The sequence below is a fragment of the Lepisma saccharinum genome, chromosome 22 (assembly GCF_977018435.1).
Source record: "Lepisma saccharinum chromosome 22, izLepSacc3.1, whole genome shotgun sequence".
NCBI lineage: Eukaryota > Metazoa > Arthropoda > Insecta > Zygentoma > Lepismatidae > Lepisma > Lepisma saccharinum.
Window position 1 is genome coordinate 54,373,083 of NC_139250.1, and position 20,878 is coordinate 54,393,960.

Consider the following 20,878-nt stretch of genomic DNA (forward strand, 5'->3'; position numbering starts at 1 on the left):
AATGAAATTGCTGCTCAGCACGGCTCAATTGAGACGGTTGCAGCGTTCGCGGAAACAGCAAAAGATCGGAGGGTTCATATTCAGCATCCCGGCCATCCTGGCAGCATTGGAGGCCGTTGGAAGTTTGGCCGGCGGAAGCGCCGCCATCGCGAAAACCGTCATCGACTCGAAGAAGAACAAGGCGGAATTGGAAGAACAGAAACGTCACAACCTGGTCATGGAGAAGAAAGGGGGGAAGGGGGTGGGCGTAATGAAAAAGTTTTAAAAAAAAAGAAACAGCACTCACCAACCGAGACATTGAATCTCTGATCAAACCATTACAAATCAAACACTTCAGAGGCGTTTTCATGTCCGACTCGTTACCTTCAACCGTTAAAAGAAGAGAATGCGGTGTAGTCTACTTGGACAGTCAAGAAAATCCAGGCACGCATTGGAAATGTTACAAATAAATGATAAAGCATTTGTTTTGGATTCTTTCGGAGGTGTTCCACCTACAAATTTAGTCAATTATCTGAAAACGAACAATCCTATATACTACAACGACGAACGCATTCAAAATTTCGGAAACGTGAACTGCGGTCATCTCTGCCTCTCCATGCTCGCGTTTCTCTCTAAAATAAATAAACCTACGATCGAAGATTTCCAGAAAGCATTGTGGAACATGAAACAGCATCACGATGGGCGTGTTCCATCTCACGAGCGAATCTTCGATCTTGAAACTCACGCTGCACGACGACATCGTCTATCCTAAATCCGTAGCTCTGCGTGCATTCTACAGCATGTACCTCATACCTAACGTCACCCAGCACAACAACAAAATTAGCGTCGGAAGTGAACATATCGTCGTCACGCCAGGACAATACAATCTTTCTACTTTGCAAGCTCAATTACCCAAAGGCACGTACCTTTCTCAAAATTCGGTCACGCATAGAGTGGAAATCGTGTCCGCGACGGAGACGGTGGACCTGGGCACCATAGGAGAACTTTTAGGTTTCGAGAACAATCACCCAAAACTCGAAGCTGGCATCAAGCACACGGGAAGAAACATTCCTAAATTCTTGGCCATCGAAACTTTGAACGTACACTGCAACGTGGCGGAAGGCATGATCACGAAATCTTCGGACGGATTGTTAGGAAGTCACAAACAGACGGGAATCATAGCCACGTTCAAACCAAGTTCCGAATTCATGGAACCGATCATCTACACGCCCTCTTCGCCGATCTATTTTCCAGTATGTCGCAACCGCATAGACAACATAGAGTTGGTGGTGACGAACGAGAAAGGAGACGTGGTGGATTTCGCAGGTGCCACTACGACTGCCGTCCTGGAGATCATCGTATAATAAATAACACACATAGTGAAAAAAAAAATGGAGCAGATCGAAAGTTACGAATTGCAATCTTTCCCTCCGAACCGTCGTACGTTCGCCAATCTCAACGAAGCGAACAGGGAGATCGAATACGACGTGGACGTACGCGACGGGTTCGTTCATCCTCACAGAGCGGACCTTTACCTTCAATTCGACGTGGTGAAAAAGGAAAGCGGAGAAGCGTTCCCCGCAGCAGGAAATTTGAAACTCGTGGACAACTTCGTGCCTCACCTGTTCTCGCAGGTGGAGGTGAGGAAACATGGTACGGTCATCGACAGAATCGATTATCCAGGCATCACGTCGACGGCAGTGGGAACATTGAAATTATCCAAAACGGACTCAGCATACTACCAGACGGGAGGATTCGAAGCGGGGACCAAAATATCGACGAGAAGTCACACGGTGCTCTTTCCCATGCGTCTGCTGCCCGGTTTCTTCTCGGACTACAAGGAGATCATGTGGAAGGGAGGACTGAGGATCACATTTCGAAGAGCGTCCAACGACAACGACGCACTGATGCGATACGCTACTTTGGGTCCGGACGGCACCACGCCACTGCCCAACACATTACCCGAAGCAGCCAAATGCGTCATCCGGAGCATGGAGTTGAGAATGCCGGTGGTGGAATACGAAACGAATTACGCCCTCAAGTACAAAGCGGAGATCTTGAAAAGTCCACAGGTGCCGATTCACTTTCACGGTTACCAGTGCGTGCAGAAGATAGCGTCCGGAAGTCACATGGAATTCGACGTAACGACTCAGTTCAACAACATACAGTTCGACATGCCAGATTTCGTCGTAGTGCTCTTTCAGACCGGGAGGGACAAGAATCAGGAAAAAGATTCCAGCAAGTTCGACGACTGCAAGATCAAGAACGTTTATCTCAAGAATGGGAGGAACGAAGTGTTCCCGCGCGAAAATTACAACCTCGACATGACCAAAGACGATTACCTCAAACTTTACGAAGCTTACACGGCTTACAAGCGCGTGACCGAGGGAAACGTGGACATGTACTACACGCCCAGCGAATTCAAACCCACAGACCCATGTCCGTCATCAACACCAAGAAGCGGAAGCAGGTGGTGGTCAACGATCGCACCAACATCAAGGTGGTCTGCGAGTTAAACAGTCCGTTGCCCGAGGATACTCTATGTAGCGTCATCCTGGTCGCCGAGAAGTCTTTCGCGTACGACGTGAAGAACGAGAGGGTCACGGAGCAGTTTTAAAAATATCGCCAACAAGCAAGAATGGCTTTTCTACAATCCCAATTACACAATTTTTTATCTAAAACACATCCAAAGCACTCCAATAGGTTTGCAGAGTGTTTTTTAGGATCAAAAAACTAACTTGACAAATCGAATTTCTTAAAAAAAAATTGAGGGGGCGCTTGCTTATACTCTCCCACTCTCCTATTTGTTCACTGAACAAGTGCCCTTCACACAGCACAGTCGCTACAATATCAATTTTTTTGTGCATCATGAGGAGAAAAACATCGTAGCAGGAGGAGAGTGGGTCCAAAAACATCGTAGGAGAGAGGCCCCCGTTTAGGTCGTAGCAGGGGGAGGGCACACATTGTAGAAGATCACACATGGGTTTAAAAAAAAACAAAAAAAACATCGTGGCAGATTATGCTGAGAGCAAGGTCGTGGTAGATTACACTGAGGGACCTTACAGTAAGAGGAGACAGCAGCCTTATAGGAAAATGACTTAAGTTATTTCAAAAGTAGGTCAAAGAACGAGTTTGCATAAGAGCAAAATTTGCAGGAGGTAAAAAATAGCTAAAAAAATGATGCCAGAGCTGCTTCTGTCCACTTTTCTCTCATTGTAGGTTAGTTTAGTCCGTAAAACGGATTACACTGAGAGCAGAAGCCTATTAGCAGGTCGTAGTAGATTACACTAAGGGACGTTACAGTGAGAGAAGACAGCCTCCTTATAGGAAAATGTCGTAAGTCATTTCAAAAGTAGGTCAAAGGACGAGTTAGCATCAGAGCAAAATTTGCAGGAGGTAAAAAATAGCTTTGAAAGTGATGCCAGAGCTTTTTCTGTCCATTTTTCTCTCATTGTAGGTTAGTTTAGTCCGTAAAACGTCGTAAAATAAAAAGTAGGTCAAAGGACCTGTCCAGAACGTACGGTTCCACCTACTCTCTAAGTAGGTCAAAGCACGTACAGGCTCTCGTGTAGTTTAGCACAAAAAAATGAATAGGTTAAGTTATATCACGTAAGATCGTGATATACCTACAAGTGTGAGGTGGGAAAAAAGGAAAATTTTACTAAAACATCGCTAAACGCTAAAACATCGACAAAAAATTGTCAAAATATGTCAAAAACTGATATTCAATTGATAAAAAAAGAGGATACAAATGCATACCTACCAAGTGCGAGTGGGAAAAAAGGGGAAATTTTACTAAAACATCGCTAAACGCTAAAACATCGACAAAAATTGTCAAAATATGTAAAAGCTGATATTCAATTGATAAAAAAAAGAGGCTACAAATGCATACCTACAAAGTGCTACTTTGAAACAATAAGTTTACACTACTTAACACAAATTAGCTTTTGCAATTTGCTTGTTATTCGTTACATATATATTTATAAAAATTAACTTCATTACTACACATAACTTTGAATGCCTTACACACCAAGGTTCATATATATTTTTATATATAACCTTTTATCTTGCTAAAAATATTTTCAGACGTAAATATTAATCAGAATATGTTGTACATTTGAGAAAATAATTTTATATACACTACATAACACTGCAGTACTCATAACTTTTAAAAAGAAGAATCTACATTTTCAGACGTAAAAGATAATGAGAATATACAATCATTTAAAAAAAATAATTATAAACACAGGACTGTACAGTACCGCACAGCATTGTAAAATAACTCAGAATCATTATCAATATATCTATTTCTCTTAAAAAATATAAAAATTGTAAATATATGCTTAAAATATACTGATATAGGCTCAAAGAGAAAATTTTGCCCCCTATGAGTTGAGCTTTGATAAAAAATATAATTATTTTTTACACTATATAAATGTTAAAATTTGAATTTTTTTGGATCTTTCCCCCTTAGAACATTATCTGAAATCAGCGTAAAATAAATAAATAGCAAACAAATGTTCACCGACATACCCTACTGTAATTTGTATAGAATTTCTTGGGGACAACACGTAGCGTACGATGAAGTTAAAATTCAATATGGTTGAAATCATTAGAAAAAAACAACACATGAAATACCTTCAAATGACACTCCAAACTTGAAATAATTGTTCGGATTTAGCTTCAAAACGAGTTATTGCACAATGGTAACAAAGAAGGTGAATTTTTTACGTATCTTATTTACATAGAGTTTCTTGGGGACAACAAGTAACGTCCGATCAAATCAAAATTCAATCTGTTGGAGAAACTAGGAAAAACATATGGAACATTTTCATATGACGCTTTAATTAATTGTTCGAATGTAGCTTTAAAACAAGTTAAAGAACTATAGTCGCAAACACCATAGAATTTTGTAGTATGTTATTTATAAAGAATTTCTCGGAGACAACAAGTAAAATCCGATCATGTAAAAATTCAATATGTTTATATTTTATTTTTTAAAAAAATGCGAAATACGCCTTAGTAATTTCAACACAACCATTCCCTGTATTGGAGAAACCTATACCTATTGTCATTTTACTGAAATTTTAATTACCACCTCCAATGTTATTTTTGGGCCAATTTTCAAACTGGCCTTTAATAAATGTACCACAAGGAAACGGCGGTTCCAAAATGACAATAGTTAAAGACAATTTCAGTGAAATACGCCTCTATAAGCTAAGTTTGTTTTGTTACAAACTGTTCGTCGTTGCAAGTCACCTAACCCTTTCACTAAGAAAGAATAAAAGGTTGATGTACTTAAGAAACTTGAAAGAAAATTCCAACATTCTAGAGTTTCAACTTTTGGTCATAGATGGCTCTGTCGTAGACTTTAAAAAATTCGATCATCTGATTTTTCTTTAAATTACAAGATTCGTGAAAATCTCCGCCGGAAGTAGAAGTATCTCGGAAACGGCGAGAGATATCGCGAAATTATATCGAAAAATCCCCTCCAAAAACACTGTCGATTTCGACAACGTAGAGTACGCGTGCAAAATTTGGAGGTCCTGAGGTCAAGGGTAGTTCAAATGCCGATTTGTTTTTTATGTAAGTCATAAATTTCGAACGGACGATTGCAGAGACATTGGGTTTCTTGCGTTAGCATCTTATCGGTGTACTCTCCGACTGGAAATTCCAAATGGCGTAGGTCGTCATGTAACCCCCTTTGAATTTTTTTCAAGTACAGCGTTACAAAAACAACTCAAATTGCAAATATCTCGAAAAGTGTGAGAGATAGGACGAGAATAAATCGAAAAATCTCCATCAAAGACGCCCTTGTCGATTTTGGTGATGCAGCAAATTTGTTGGTGCTAACTCTAAAGCGGGAGGAGTGTTAATTGATTTTTTTCATCTCTCGTAATTTTCGAAAGGACGATCGTAGAGACATTGTTTTTTGCGTTAGCATCGTCCCTGTGTCTGGAAGAAATTCAAAATGGTGACCGGAAATGGAAAAATCTGTTTGCACAAATTAGTCAAAGACAGTAAAAAAAGTTTAAACACGCTCGTGTATGTTTACAAATGGGATCGGTCAATTTTGACGATCCCTCCCGCATGAAAAGAAAGAAAGAAATGTTTAGAAGTGTTGCGAAAATGCTTGAAGCTTTAGAAATAGCGTGAAAGGGGACGCGAAATGAACCCTCGCTGGTTCGAGTTCAGACCAACTTTCAGACGGTTGCAAAAAAAAAACGCTTGATTTTTTTTAAAAAAAACGCTTATGTATGTTTAGAAATAGCCAAAAAGGGAATTAGTCATAACTTTAACTACAACAACTTTCATATTCGTGGCCGGTATGAGTCATTTTGAGTCAAGAACCCAACTTTCATGGACAGAATTCCATCGAATTATCGGAATTACTTAATTCGGGTCGGGGAATCGGAATTTAACCTGCTGGTCGAGAGTTTTCGGTGAGGAGAAATTAGTAGTTGGCCGGGAACCGGGGATTTATATCTACTGCATTTTAGTCCGTAAAAAGTTATCTAACTCTTAAAAAAAAGTATAGGTTAAGTTACATCACGTAAGATCGTAAGATTGTAAGAAAAAAAGAGACGTAGACAAAAACAAGACTTGTAGGTTAACTTAGCTCGTAAAATTTAGTAAAAAATGAATAGTTAATGTTCTATCACGTAAGATCGTAGCATACCTACAAAGTATGAAGTAGGAAAAAACAAGTTGCGGTGAAAATTGTACTGGAACGTCGTCGAACATCATAAAATCCAAAAAAAAGTCTTCATATAATGATACAACTGAGGCTAAATCCATACAAAAAGGGGATACCTACTAAGTATGACTTAGAAAGAATATATATACACTACTGTTGCTATACGCAAACTGATCATCCACGTTGAATGAAAAAAAATCACTATCCATCCCGTCGAATGCAAATGGAAGAGTTCTGCTCATCGCAGCAGGTGATGTAACATGACTTGATGGCTAAGATATAACACATGAAGGCTTTAATTATAAACGGAGAAAGCTGTGTACTAGTTTGATTCATCCTTCAATGGAAATTGAAAGGAACTATTTTTAAGGTGACATTTACAGTAGTATCTCTTTCCTCCAATGTTTGACATAATTTATTTTGACCGTCGTTCTTTCAAATTTCTTAAATTTTGTTTAAAGAGGTAAGTTCCATTTCTGTACTTCACGTTGAATTGTACGGAATAGTACTCAGCCGTATTATTCCTTTTTCAAGTGACTCTACTTACTCTTTGATCTCAGATCTGAGGCGGCCTAGAATTGGAAACTTGTGCTTGTGAAACGTTAAATCATCATTAAGTCTTAATCTATGTGTATAATTAGTAGCTCTCTCAAGGTCATTTTGAAACCAGATAAAACATGTTTATATTTCACTAAAAGATCCAAAAGTTTATTTTCATTATGAGGTTCTAATGTGGATTTATATAAAATTTAGTTATATCAGTAGTGATAAACTTTTTATTCCCTGCGTCTTGCGTTAAATTTAATTCAACATCTACATTAATTGCGTCTGCCATAACCAATTCACAAAGTTCCGCCTTCCCAATTCGAGTACCTTTGGAAATGATTATACGAAAGTTCAAAGGGTTAGTTATACAAATAAATTAAGACTCACGGTTCAACAAAACCCTGGGTACAAATAAACGTGTTTTTAGTCTGGTTATTGATATTTATTACCTTAATTTATGTATTTACTAATTTTATAACATTATGACGGTACGTCAGAATTGTGTGTTGCCTGCACACAATCACGTCACGAGAGCCCACAAAAAAGATTCCTTTAACATCAAAATTACTACCACTTCAATCTTGTATTTTTCAGATGTGTCATATCCGGTACCCTGAAAGCGCTGATACAAGTGCTGCTGAGAAGGAAATTTCAATATCCAAAGAAATATACTACTTTATCCCACCATATTCTTGCACAACCCTAGGTGTTTAGAATCTACCATTCGTCTAAAGAATAAATTGTTACTGTTTCACAAGTTCTGAAACTTCCTATGGATATTCAGCTTCAAATTTCAATGATAATTCAACGTATTTTATACCGTTCTGGAGTGTGAGCTACTTCCCCAACTCCCAAACTTGCACTCAATACTTGACAACTCAATTCCGTCCATGAACATCCTTTTTCCTCAGAAACGTGGATGAATTTAATTGTTTATAAAACCCAACAGAACCCAAAACTTCATACTCTCTAAGATCTGTGAAAAAGCGTAAATGAGATATATAACACTATTATCTCCTACCACTTGGTGAGTTTGCTTAAAACAAATAACGATGCTGGATACATCCAAAGCACACCCAAATTCCTCCCTGCTGAAAGAGAATACACATTTGTAGAACATGGATTCGTGCACTGAATTTAGAATAATTCAGATGCTAATTCCAAGTGAAAAAGAATTCATGATCTATTGGACTTATTGATTCGTTGCCAATGTTAAATTTTACATGACTCTACCTTATGGGCAACAGGCGACTTCTGATACTACTTCAAATAAACAGAACAGTCATTTGTCTCAACATTAACAGCTGATGATTACTCTAAAATTGCATATGCTGACAATGTGAACTCATGGATACATTGGGCAACACCGCCTCAAACTGACATTTTTCTACCTAGGAAATAACAGGACAATTAAATATACCCAATTAACACAGGTATCACATGATCCTTTTATGGAGTTATAAGCAGCACAACTGACTGCACATAACGTCTTTTTACGCTGTAAGCATGCCCATCAAAGGACCAGCGACTTTGAAAATCACAATACTTTATGATAATGTGTTTTATCGATAACAGTGACTTGATGCAAATCTTAATAATTTACATCATCTAAGTTCCACCTTTGCACAAAAGAATTCAATTTTTCATTGGCAAAGCGACGTCCGCCATTTGCATTTACCACCAGATTTAACACGAACGATTTTTCATCTTCTTCGCACCACTCGCAACACACGTAAGCATGCTATTGAATACGGATGTATATTAGGCAGATATGCCGATAAAGTACGTAGACATGAGATCATCTATTAATTGTAACGAATTTCCGCTTACCTCATTGCCGGTTGGTTTAGAGACCGCTACCTTTTTCCTTTCGTTAAACCAAATGTCCTACTGACGCATCCTGTTTTACGAGTAAGTCCAGCTGATCTCCAACCTTTCATCCTTAAGAAAGACTAAAACATAACCCTCATCTTGCCGTGTGTTTGAATATTCCGAAGATTATTTCTTCTCGCCTTCCAATCTTCCACACGTAAACCAACATCCATCCTTCTTTCGACCACACTTTCCCTCCAAGTTCCAACAACTCTTTTTTACAGCATGTTTTTCCGTGTTTACAAAAACAATATTTCTGAACATATTATTGAAAATGAATATATATATATGTGTATGTATCAAAGATATTATTATAATAAAGACTTAAATATTAATAGTTATTTATTTATGTGAAATATGGAGAATATCGCGCTGTATGAATTAATTTTAATGTTAAGTGCACAAATTGCAAGACCCCGTAAAATCGTTGTCAGCCCGAAATGTCCCCGTGTACAAGGCGACATCAAACTTTTCGTGGTATTTATTATTAAAATGAAGGATATTATGACCAAAAGTCAAAAAGTGCTACCCGAAAACATAAATATGAATCAAAATGGATTTTATCATAAGATCGATATCTACGCGAGACGTAACTCGAGAATTTATAGTTTTATTCCTAAAATTCCGATTGGGGCATTCCAACATTAATTGTTTACTATTAACATGAGCAGCGATTATTGTAACAGCACTTATACTCCATCTTTCGTGAATTATTTGCCTTCAGGGTACCTGGACGTGTTTAAATCACAGTTAATCATCCCACCGATTTGTAGGTAAGGTGAGATAAACCAGCCATATGACGATATCTGTCATAACATTAAAAGTTGTTTTTTGACTTTTTGTGTCGCAGTTTCGTTTACGCTAGAACATATTTTTGGTTTTACCTTTCTAATTTCACTTTAAAACTGCTTAAGAAAAGACAAGGATTCTTTACTGTTTTATATTACAAATTTCTAAAATAAACTAGCGGTTAATAAATTTTTAATTTGCCCTGGAAAGATGGATTGCTTTGTTTTACATAGTTCAAACTAATACAAAAATTACCTCCAGTTGCCTTAGATTAATCTTAGATTAGTAGCATAGATTAAGAAACAGAAAATAAACATTTAACCTCAATTAAAAGAATATGGTGAACCTGCTTACGAAATTTACTCAGCGCTGCGTTTTTAATTTTACTGCCATCAACACTTCCGATATAAAAGTACACATCTCGAGAGTTCTCGACACAGAAGGGGGAAATACTATTGGCAGAAGATCCTTGATGTCTTCTTTCCGCCGCTTCTTCATTCCCTCGAAGATCTTCGACGTCTATTCCTCGAAAACATTCACCTCCGCATTCATAGTTGAAAGGTCGAACTTGGTATCAACGTCGTCACCTCGATTAGCAATTCTCAGTTCGCAACTACACACTTGCAGTGTTCTTTTCACTTGTCGCGCTATAAAAGTTGCCACGAGAAAACAGTCTGTATTTAAATAAAATTCCGCCCGCTCTTTCCACATTCACGCGAATATTCAAATGTCCGGAACACAGGTCTCTGTTATCTGTCCACTAGGCAAACGACATCTACAAAAACAGTCCACGAATATCTAACTGCAACTTGCTGCAGATAGCACTATCAAATTCGCGAATTTTCCATACCCAGAGATCTCGACGCCAACTGCTGCATGTAAACTTCTGAAGCCAACGCGCGAAGCAACGCGCCCTTTCACTCAAAGGCTCTACAAACATTGCTCGAAAAACTTCACCGCGTTTTTCTTTGTCCCTTTACACAATGCATATTAAGGACAGTTCATTTTACCCAAGGGGTGTTAATCTCTCTATCCTCCTACTTCTCGAAAGAAATAACCAGTCCTCAAAATAATCTGTTATAATTTTAGTGGATTTAATAAGTGCGATGGGTACATACACCGCTCCAATGTGCTTTGCATTAAATTAGCATTCTTAATTGAAACATTAAAAGTTGTTTTCTGGAATGAAATTTAATAAGATTTTGCGGGTTCCAAACGTTCTCAAAATTAATCTGCTTATCTAAATATCGAAATTTTATTTCTTACTATTTAAGAAATCGTTACCGAGAATAGTGTCATGAGAAAAAATCTTTATTACCCTAAAGATATGTCTAAAGGTGTGTCCATTTATAGGGAAATGTAATAAACCGATATCATTATTAGGTAAATAATTATTTGTAACACACTTGACTACAGTGTTAATTTTGAATCTCTTTTCGTTTGAAGGAATGCCTTGGTTTCCAATAACCGATATCTGTGAACCACACTTGATGAGTGACTTTCGGTATTCATCATCAACTTGCACATTAATGAAAATAAGGTATTTTTAAGAAATGTGGAGACAGCGGTTTTTTATATATTTCAGTACATCTCTTCTACACGCAGTTAATGTTCGATTAACTTTCCACTCATTTCAGAACAAGAGCTGGCATCATTATTTGAAAATTACAAATTGTAATTCTATATAATGTAATGTAGTGTTATAATTTCGATGGAAGCATCTAGCTTCCCTACCTGAAGACCTTATTTGATTTCCATGGGAGCAACGGTTAAATCTACCTGTTTGGGTAAGGACCTAAACCCTGGGGGATTCTTCTTCTGATGATGCTGTATTGTTTCCTCTACTTTCAATGTTAAACAACTCGCTCCTGTTTCGAGATCCGTGACACAGGGAAGATCTGTGGTTGCCTTTTCTGCTTATTTGTAATATATCTGGATGATCTCACAGATCTATTTAATTCCCCAATCTCAAGCAAAATTCTAATGTTTGCAAATGATTACAAGATTAGAGCATGCAAATTCTCCAAAATGTTATTAACAGATTCTCTGAATGGTTTAAGCGATGGAAACTTTCCACAAAACCCTTTTAAATGCTCTTGCATAACAATTTTTGGAATGAAAACATTCTTGAAGGCAATTATACACTAACCGACCTCCCTCTAGCAAGAGAAGCACAACACCGATCTCTACGCATCCTCATATATTGAAAACTAAATTTAGATAATCACATATCAACAATCACAAAAAAGGCAATGCGTATGCTAGGCCTACTTTACAAATTCACAGAAATTAATAACCCGAAAGCACTTTCCATTTACTTCAAGACATTTGTGTCCCCCATTCTAGAATATTGTTCACCAATCTGGAACATGGCTTCTCATTCTCATGCCTCCGAGATCGACAGAGTTCTCCATTGTTCGATATAGAGTGCCTGCCCTGAGACACTTGCCTAAGAGAGATCTGATTGTAATTCTGCATATTAATACTCCAGAAACTCGTAGATACATTGCAGATATGAAATTGCTATATAAGATCATAAATGGAAACTTAAGATGCAGCATTCCACTCCACGAACTCTCACTCAGAGTGTCTAGACATAAAACACGGAGCAAGGAAACTTTGCACACTACAATTCCCAGGCTCTCACTCATACAACGCTCACTATTCCATAGGCTAAAGAATCAGTTCAATATAATCTCAAACCAAATAGATATATTCACTTCATATTCATTTTTTATCATCAACATAGAAAAAATTGTACATAAGTAATGCTTTTGAGAAACTGATCTACTTACCTTGGTACTTTTTGGCTTGTTTTATTTTTGTTTATTTTATGTTATCATTTCTTTTGTGTTTTTAATCTTAGTCTATTGTTTTACTGTTGTTTCATTCTAGTTTAAAATGGCTTCTGCTGTACTGGAAAAGTTTCAATATCAATCAATAAATAACATACATTGTGCATAATGAATTGGCAGCTATGGCCAATTGTATAGTCTGTGCATGGCAACTACGTATTATGCACCTTGATATATGTGTCTTGAGTATGATTTAAGTGTTAATATGTAATTCCACTTGATATGGTTTAAATATAGTATAATAATTATGAAGTTCCATTCCTGAGATATGTAATTCTGATTATGTCATAAAGATTAGGACGAGGATTAAATAAGATAAATGGCTACAACTTTAAGTAGATTTATAGTAACTAAATCCAAGTGAGCCAGTACGAAAAACACATAAATTGTATACCTGTATTTAGACTTTTGACCCAATCCGGCATATACATTCATATATTAAAAATTTCAAGGGTTGTGTTGAAGTCCGCGATATACAGGAAAGGAAACAAGACTTTACCCTTTTTTCTGTAATCGGTAGTTTTCCAGACCAAGAGCTGGAACACATAATAAGTCCAAGGGATCCACTAGATTGCACCATGGAGGAACTCCTTACTACAATAACAAAATATATTTGTACCAAAATTTTATTTCATGCAATTAAAGCAAGAGCAAGGTGAGGCAGCTACATCGTACATAAATTGCTTGAAAGTTGCTGAAATAAGTTGTGAGTTTATGTTATGAGGATAGTTAACGGCAAATACGTTCATTGTGTTTTATGTGGTTCACCGACATTGAGAATGAATTCAATAAAACATTGGATAGGCTAATCAATTTGGCAGAAAATGCTGTTGGTCCGTTTATTGAAAAACATGGGCCTCGTGCATCTTCAACTCCCCTTCGATGTCCTGTGTTAACTCGAATCTGTGTTAGGTCATAACAGGAATACGGCAATAAGAGATTTAACATGGTTCGACCCTTTCATGGCACAATGGCTCAATCATTGTTTGTTCATCTCCGGCTAATCGAAAGTATCCAATTTCTAGGTAACTTTGGAGACGATATTTCTAAATTTGTTGACCGGCTTGAATGTGTTGCAAACATTGGATGAATGTAATCTGGTTATAATGCGGTTCATTTGTCCTGTCCTATTGCGTTAATACCAAGCTCTAAATCAGACACCCAGGATTAGGCATATCACGTATGATGACCTAGAAGCACAGTTGATTGAGGAATTTACGGAATCCCTCTACCAGCATAAAATCGAAAAGAGGATTAAATACAGATTTCACAGAGAGGATGAACCAGTCTCTTCGTAAGTGAGAGATCAACAAGCACTCCTCTTTAAATGAGACCCTACATTAAGTGTTAATAGACGTGTGAAGTATATTTGTTCGGGATTTCAACCTGAATATATTAGGCAAATATACAAAAAAGGAAAAAAATCATTTCTGTTTCTAAATCTTTTAAATATCTTAAAGCGTTCGAGAAGAATAAGTTTTTAATGTTCAGACGAACGGTGCAGGAGCTATTTAATAACACACAACAAGACACGTTGTTTCCCCAACTGAGCGAGACCTGGGTTGCTATGCAACAGGAACCAATGGTCAGAACACTAATTCTAATATGTCACTGATCAAAGCCATGTCTGATTTTAAACACATTTCAAGATCACATGGATAAAGGCCGCCATCTTCCACGACTTTACTCAACCCAAAGTACAAGTCTCTCCTGAAAGGTGCACATAGGTACTAAACCTGACTTAGGGATATGACACGAGAGATTACATTTGAATACAAAAATTGGTAAACGTTGTAAGTGCCACAAGAATTCAAACACCGTTTTCCACGTTAAAATGTGAAATGAGCCATGCTTGATAATGTGGTGAACGTGAAAATTGGCTGGTAGTCCTGTAAGTACTTCAAAGGGCAGTGTAAAAAGACACTAGCGTGAACATTCATACAGGCTGATGTGCTGAATTATGCGATTGCCCAACACTTTTGCTTCTGGCACTTATAATGTTTACCACTTTTAGTCCTCATTTAACTAATAACATCTGACTGAGAATGTCAAACTTCATGAGGGATGGTAGTGCTTATCCAGTCTTGGTACGAAGATCTAATTCCTCCTCAATGTCTCCCGATGTCCTCCTATCTCCAATCATTCCGTCAAAAAATCCCCGTCTTGCTCACTCACCCCCGTTTCATTCCATCTATCGTCATACATTGCCCTCAGTTACGGAAGCCATCGGAAGTTTACCTAACAAATTTACTGAGTCATCATATTGAAAATTGGAAGTTTTCATACGTGTTCTTACAGATCCTCCACGATGATGTGCGATGAATATGTTCATTAAATCTGTTTTGGATTAACAAAAAAGATAATATATTCCATGCCTTATTGCTCTTTATTATAGAAATAGGTTACACGTAAGTTAAACCGTAATTATTACTAACCAATAATGTTATAGTAAAAGTCTCCTTTCCTTTAAAAAATTATTCGCATTCCATTCGATATTCTTACTTGAAACATCATAACATGTAACCTGCACAAATAATTGTTATTTGTCCAAAATGCATCCTTAATATCATGCTTTTAACTAGGATTTTATATTGTCTTGCGTAACTGTACTTTCCTTAATTTATTATCAACTTATGAACTTGGCGGCATTACCTGTTACTTGGTGGCTTTATCAATCACATAGCTGGCTATTAACATCAGCTTTCAACGTTTTGTTCAAAGTTCCCTGCAATATTTGTTTTTGGATATCAGCTACGCTTTTGCTTTCCTGTGCATACAACATAATTGCCTTAAATTTCCCTGTGCTTTATTGTAAAAAATAACTTTCAAAAAGGGGGATACAATTGAAAGAACCCTAACGTGTCGTTTTTACCCAAGGGAACTTACAAACGAGTAATTTTACCTGTAGTTATATATTGATATCAAACCTAATACATTACATTGAAATAGGAAAATGAATTTAGAGTATTTGAAAATGAAATCCTTGCAAAAAAATACTTTAACCTAAAAGGGATGAGGGAACATGTGAAGGTTGCATAATTTAAAACTATATAATATGTATTCACGTCTAAATATTATTAGAAAAACTAAATCAAGAAGACTTAGGTAGGTAGGCCATTTGACAGGAATGAGACAGCAAAGAAGAATGTACTGGATTCTTGTTTGGAAACCGAATGGTAAGATAGTTGTGCGAAGGCGAAGAAGAAGGAGGAATGACGTTTAGATGTATGTAAAGAAAAAATTGCATGGATGAGAAAAATGAGTTTGATCTCTCTCAGGATAGGGCCAAATGCAAGGCTTGTGTCACTACAGCCGTAAATCTTTAGTTTTACTATGCGGGAGAGATAGCCGCGATTTATATCATCATTGCAAATACCTGCCTACCACAAAGTTACGCAAGGTCACCACATTTTCTTTGAAATCACAATACAAAGTCTGGTATCCGGGGCGGTTCTACCCTTAAGCCACACGGTCATGTGGCAATTCATTCACTTGAATCTAAAAAGAACTACAATATTAAAAATTTATACTTGTTTGGAGCGTTTTCATTTTAATTTCCTTACCGCAAACAGACTTTTTCGGAGCTAGGGCTTCCTTGGGCGAATCTTGGCAACATAGCATTGTTCACATTGTTCCTCTGGACTTCCTGTCATACTGCTTTAACATCATCCTTACATTCTGATCTACGGGAGGGGTACGGAAGGGTGGGATTGGATGTTTTCATTGTGAATGGTCAATTCTTATCTGAGAACCAACATTTGGGACCCTGTTATTCGGTCTCTCGCTAGATGGTGGATGGTTACATTTACGGTACCTTATCGAAAAAAATGAATGGAAGGAGGAAAGAGGAGGTGGGAAAGTCTTGTCGAGATTCGATTGCTTTCAAAGCTTATTTATAAACTGGCGTTATTTAGTGAGTTCTTTACTGACGTGTTAACATTAAGTATTACATATTTTAAATTTTATAAATATTAAATGCCGCTGGTATAAATTCCGTTAATTCTGAGATATAGCCAATACTTTGAGTGTGCCTTACACCTTGCAAACCACACAAGTCGGAATTGCTTGACATGTTATTAAGGAAATTCAAAGTGGATGAATGCTGAAAAAAGCAGGATGGTGAAAAATGGGACTCACTTAATTACACATACTCTTCTCAGCAACAAGATTTCACGTTATAGGGAAATACAAACATTATTTTAGTAAGCAAGAATTGAAGTGATTCGGTTATTGCCGTTGTAATGTAGATATGGATATACACATCAGACGAATGTAAGAATTTCATCTTAGGCTCTATTATTGAGTAGCCTTTTGGAACATACTTTAAGCTTCCATTTGAAAAAACAAATGCATGCTAACTGTTCTGTCCTTGGAGATAATGCACTTTTCGTAACGTCAAACGTTATCATACAAACATTAACATTACAATATTTTTTCTATCTCTTAGGGCAAAGGAATGTTGGTAAGAACTTCTTAAATGAAACATGCCCATACCTATGAACTTTAGAAAAACAATTCAATGCTACATGTCGATTTGATTTTGAGGTATAATATTTTCTGTTAATTTGGTTCGGTGTTTTAAGTCCACTTTGTAAGGCTAATCGGAACTGGACCTACAGCTTAAAGTGGAATCCGAACCACTTGTGCCTCCACCGGGTATCGAACCCGGGACCCCTTGATTAGAAGGCAATGACGCTACCACTGCGCCATGGGGGAGGCCCTATTTTCTGTTAAGAACCTTCTGTTAAGCATAATGGACTTGGCAATGATCGATCCGTGCAATATTCTGAAATTTCTTCTTTGTTTCTTAATAATTATGAGGTCTACATAACAATAAAATTGCTTGTGTTTGTGCCATGGTATAATTAACAAATACATCAATTCTCATTAAAATCTCAATATGTGGGTGTCATGGCCTGGGTGATTGGACGTAGAGTCAGTCTTAACTTTAGTCGCCAGACATCTCGTTCGCATATTATATTCACGTCCACTCAGGCAGATTTTCAAGTACAAATTTTCCGCGAACAGAGGCGTAGCGTGCATATAACCGCTGTTACCGCAGGCAACAACAAAATATAAAGAATTGAATAACCTGCCTTAAAATATTATTACATACAAAAAAACTGGTAATATTGTCCTAAAGTAAATATTGCAAACTGACATTTTTTCTGACACCGGCAAAGCGAACAGGAGGACTGTTCCGGTAGTCTCCTCAGGCAACATGAGGAAATGGCCTTAAGCTGACGCAAGAAAGAATTCTCGTAGCGGCAAAGCTGTAACGGCGGGAGTAGGAGGCGGGTTACTGCCATGCCTATTTAGCTGCCAGTTGCCGGTGATACTTACCGGATACAGATCAGTGTTGCCGTATTCAATTGACAGAATAGAGCTAAGTCGCCTAATCGGACCTATCTTACTCTGAAGGTGTCCACTCTCACTGGGAAAAAGCAAACTACCAAGTGATATTTTGTATTTACACTAATTATCAGCGATTACGAAAGTCCTCATTGTCCTTCTTCGACATGATGGGCGAGAAGGAGAGTAGAGGAATGGGGATGGTCAAAGGGTCCGCTGTACTTCTAGAAATGTCAAGTTAAAATTTCATATCTCACACTTATAATATTATTTCGGTTACAGGAATTTGTGATAATTGTAGAAAGGACCGATTGAGATTGACATACGTTGTCACAGGAATGCGATAATTTCGGATTGAAGCAATGTTTTTGAGGTAGCAGCACTGTTTTTGGGTGAAAACATTACTTAGAAGGATAATTTCAAGATTCTTCTCTTATCATGCTCTGAAGTATCAGGTGTCGCAGCTTCGAATCCTCAACAAGAAATGGTTACTTCAATGTTTGTTGTTATTCTTTTTCTTACATAATTATAAAAAATCATTATTGCATACACAAAATAATAATAAATTTATTACAATAATTCACAATGCAACCTCATAGTCACGATAGCGATTATCCTCTAAAGCCAAAGCCTTAACGCAGGGCTCGAAAAATCCCGGTCGCCAGGTCGCCATGACGACTAAAAATTTCAGCCTGGCGACTGTGATCCCTTGTTGTAATATTGTATATACGAAATTTTGAAAATTCTATGTTCAAATTGCAGCACAGCGTAAGTGAGCAAATGATTATTTTATCAATGTTGTGAACATTCCATAGAAACAGTAACAATTTCTTACTCTTTGTTTCCCAACCCCTTCCCCATTTCCCACTTTCTCACGTGATTTAGCGATGTTTTGAATATGGTGATGCTCAGCTTTTTATAGAGTGACTGATTTTTAATTGATTTGCTTTATTTTACTTAGCTTTTTTTGCCACTTTTCGCAAGATGGGGATGAGTGATGATATGATGAAATTGATGAATGAACACTCACAAACATCCATGGCCAGGCCGGAATTCGAACCCGGGACCCCTGGTGTCGTACCGCAATATGCTAACCACTCCGCCACTTCTTATAGTATGCACAATTGCTAGTAGGTGGTTTTCTGGCGCCTGATTATCAGAGCTGGCGCCTAGCTCCGAAGAAGATTTTTCGAGCACTGCCTTAAAGTAGGAAGGAACGTAAAATTTACGAAATAGCAGTGGTGTCAGAAATGAAATTTCTTTGGATTTTGCGAAACATGGTAGTGGGAGTAGTTAGGAAACAGATGAAGACTACATGTACTCTACATAAGTCTAATTTGAAACGAAAATTTCGCAATTCGTGCACATCTGGTTTCAAAAGAACTAAGATGGCAACATTAGTAGAACTGGACATCTTGCAGTGTAAGGTTCCGAAGGAAATATTGGCTGTTAGGGAAGCGCCGATGTTGGAGGGGACAAGGAGGGTACTTCACGTGTTACAAAGGTATAGAACTGTTGGCGGGAGGGACTGTGCTATGCGAGTTTTGTGAGTGCAGTCCTTCGTCTTTCTTTTGTTTTCGGGCATTGTCAATTAAGTAACAAGCGGTGTTAATTCCTTAGATGTTTCTGTAAGTATCAAGTTACGTATTTCTTTATTAGGCTAATGTGTATTGTGTCAACAACCAATGTTTGCGATTTCACATCAGTGTTTATGCCAACATTTTTTTCCTGATTAATAACTTTACCAAAATCTAGCATTGAATTGCTGTCGTACCAGAATAATATTACACGCACTACTTGGAATACAAAGGGGGGTGGCCATGATGTAGGGAGGCGCTCAAGTATTATGGCTCCTTCCTTAAATGTCCTATTGATAACCGCTAACACGTTTATAAATCCCAGTCCACGCCACTGTCCGCGAAGTAGAAACAAAATTGTAACTCAAAACTAATTCTTGTTGAAAGATGATTTTTTTTCTTTTTATAAAGACAGGGCTTTTCGCGGAGGTAAAATTTATACATTTAGCCTCCCAAAAATTATTGTTAAACGAAGGTGAAGACGAATAATGTTTGATTACAAAATAAATTGCAATAGACTTTGTAAATAAAAAAATGCTGTTTATAGCTTATCGTTGAAATCAGACTGATACTTCTTGAGTCAATAATAATAACATTGTATAAAGCGGCAGTGTTTCCAGCTTCAGAACGATTTCCGGAATTTCGCTTTTAGAATCGGCCCTATGTGCTGTATGGAGCACATTTGGAGAGGAGAATAACAATAGACCTCTCTATGAAGATAGGTAATGCACGTGCCAGAACCTTGAAAAAAAAACGGAAATTTTTCATAATCACGGAAGATTTTGCATTATTGCGTTTTTTCCTGCTTCTCCCTAGACCCCTAGCTTTCGAATGTTACTTAAAATGTTGCTCTTTATTCATCTTTACATTTATAATTTAAATTGTTGAAAAGAGAGTCAGTGTTTCAGCACATATAGATTTTCATCTTTATTTATTTCAATAGTAACAAGAAGAGAAACATAGTGCTTTTCAAACAGCGCTTGTTAATAATACTAACAATAGATGTATTGTCTGTAATTTCAGTATGTAATACTCTTGGACAGAATCTAAAGATCAGAAAAAACAGATCTGAAATACAGTGTATTATTTTCAAACAATGGCACGTTTGAAACAATGGTCGGGCAAATTTCGACAATATCCTCCTTTGCCCCCGCTTTCCCCCTGCATCCACAATTGTCGGGCTTTGCTTAAAATGCTCCTCTTTACTCATT

General features: G+C 37.4%; 1 non-coding gene across 1 annotated transcript; it reads right to left on the reverse strand.

Annotated features, from left to right (window-relative positions):
- Positions 1 to 17,382: 17,382 nt before the first annotated feature.
- Positions 17,383 to 17,457, reverse strand: TRNAR-UCU (transfer RNA arginine (anticodon UCU)). Its single transcript has one exon. It is a non-coding gene; the product is annotated as a tRNA-Arg (tRNA).
- Between the last annotated feature and the right edge of the window lie 3,421 nt (positions 17,458 to 20,878).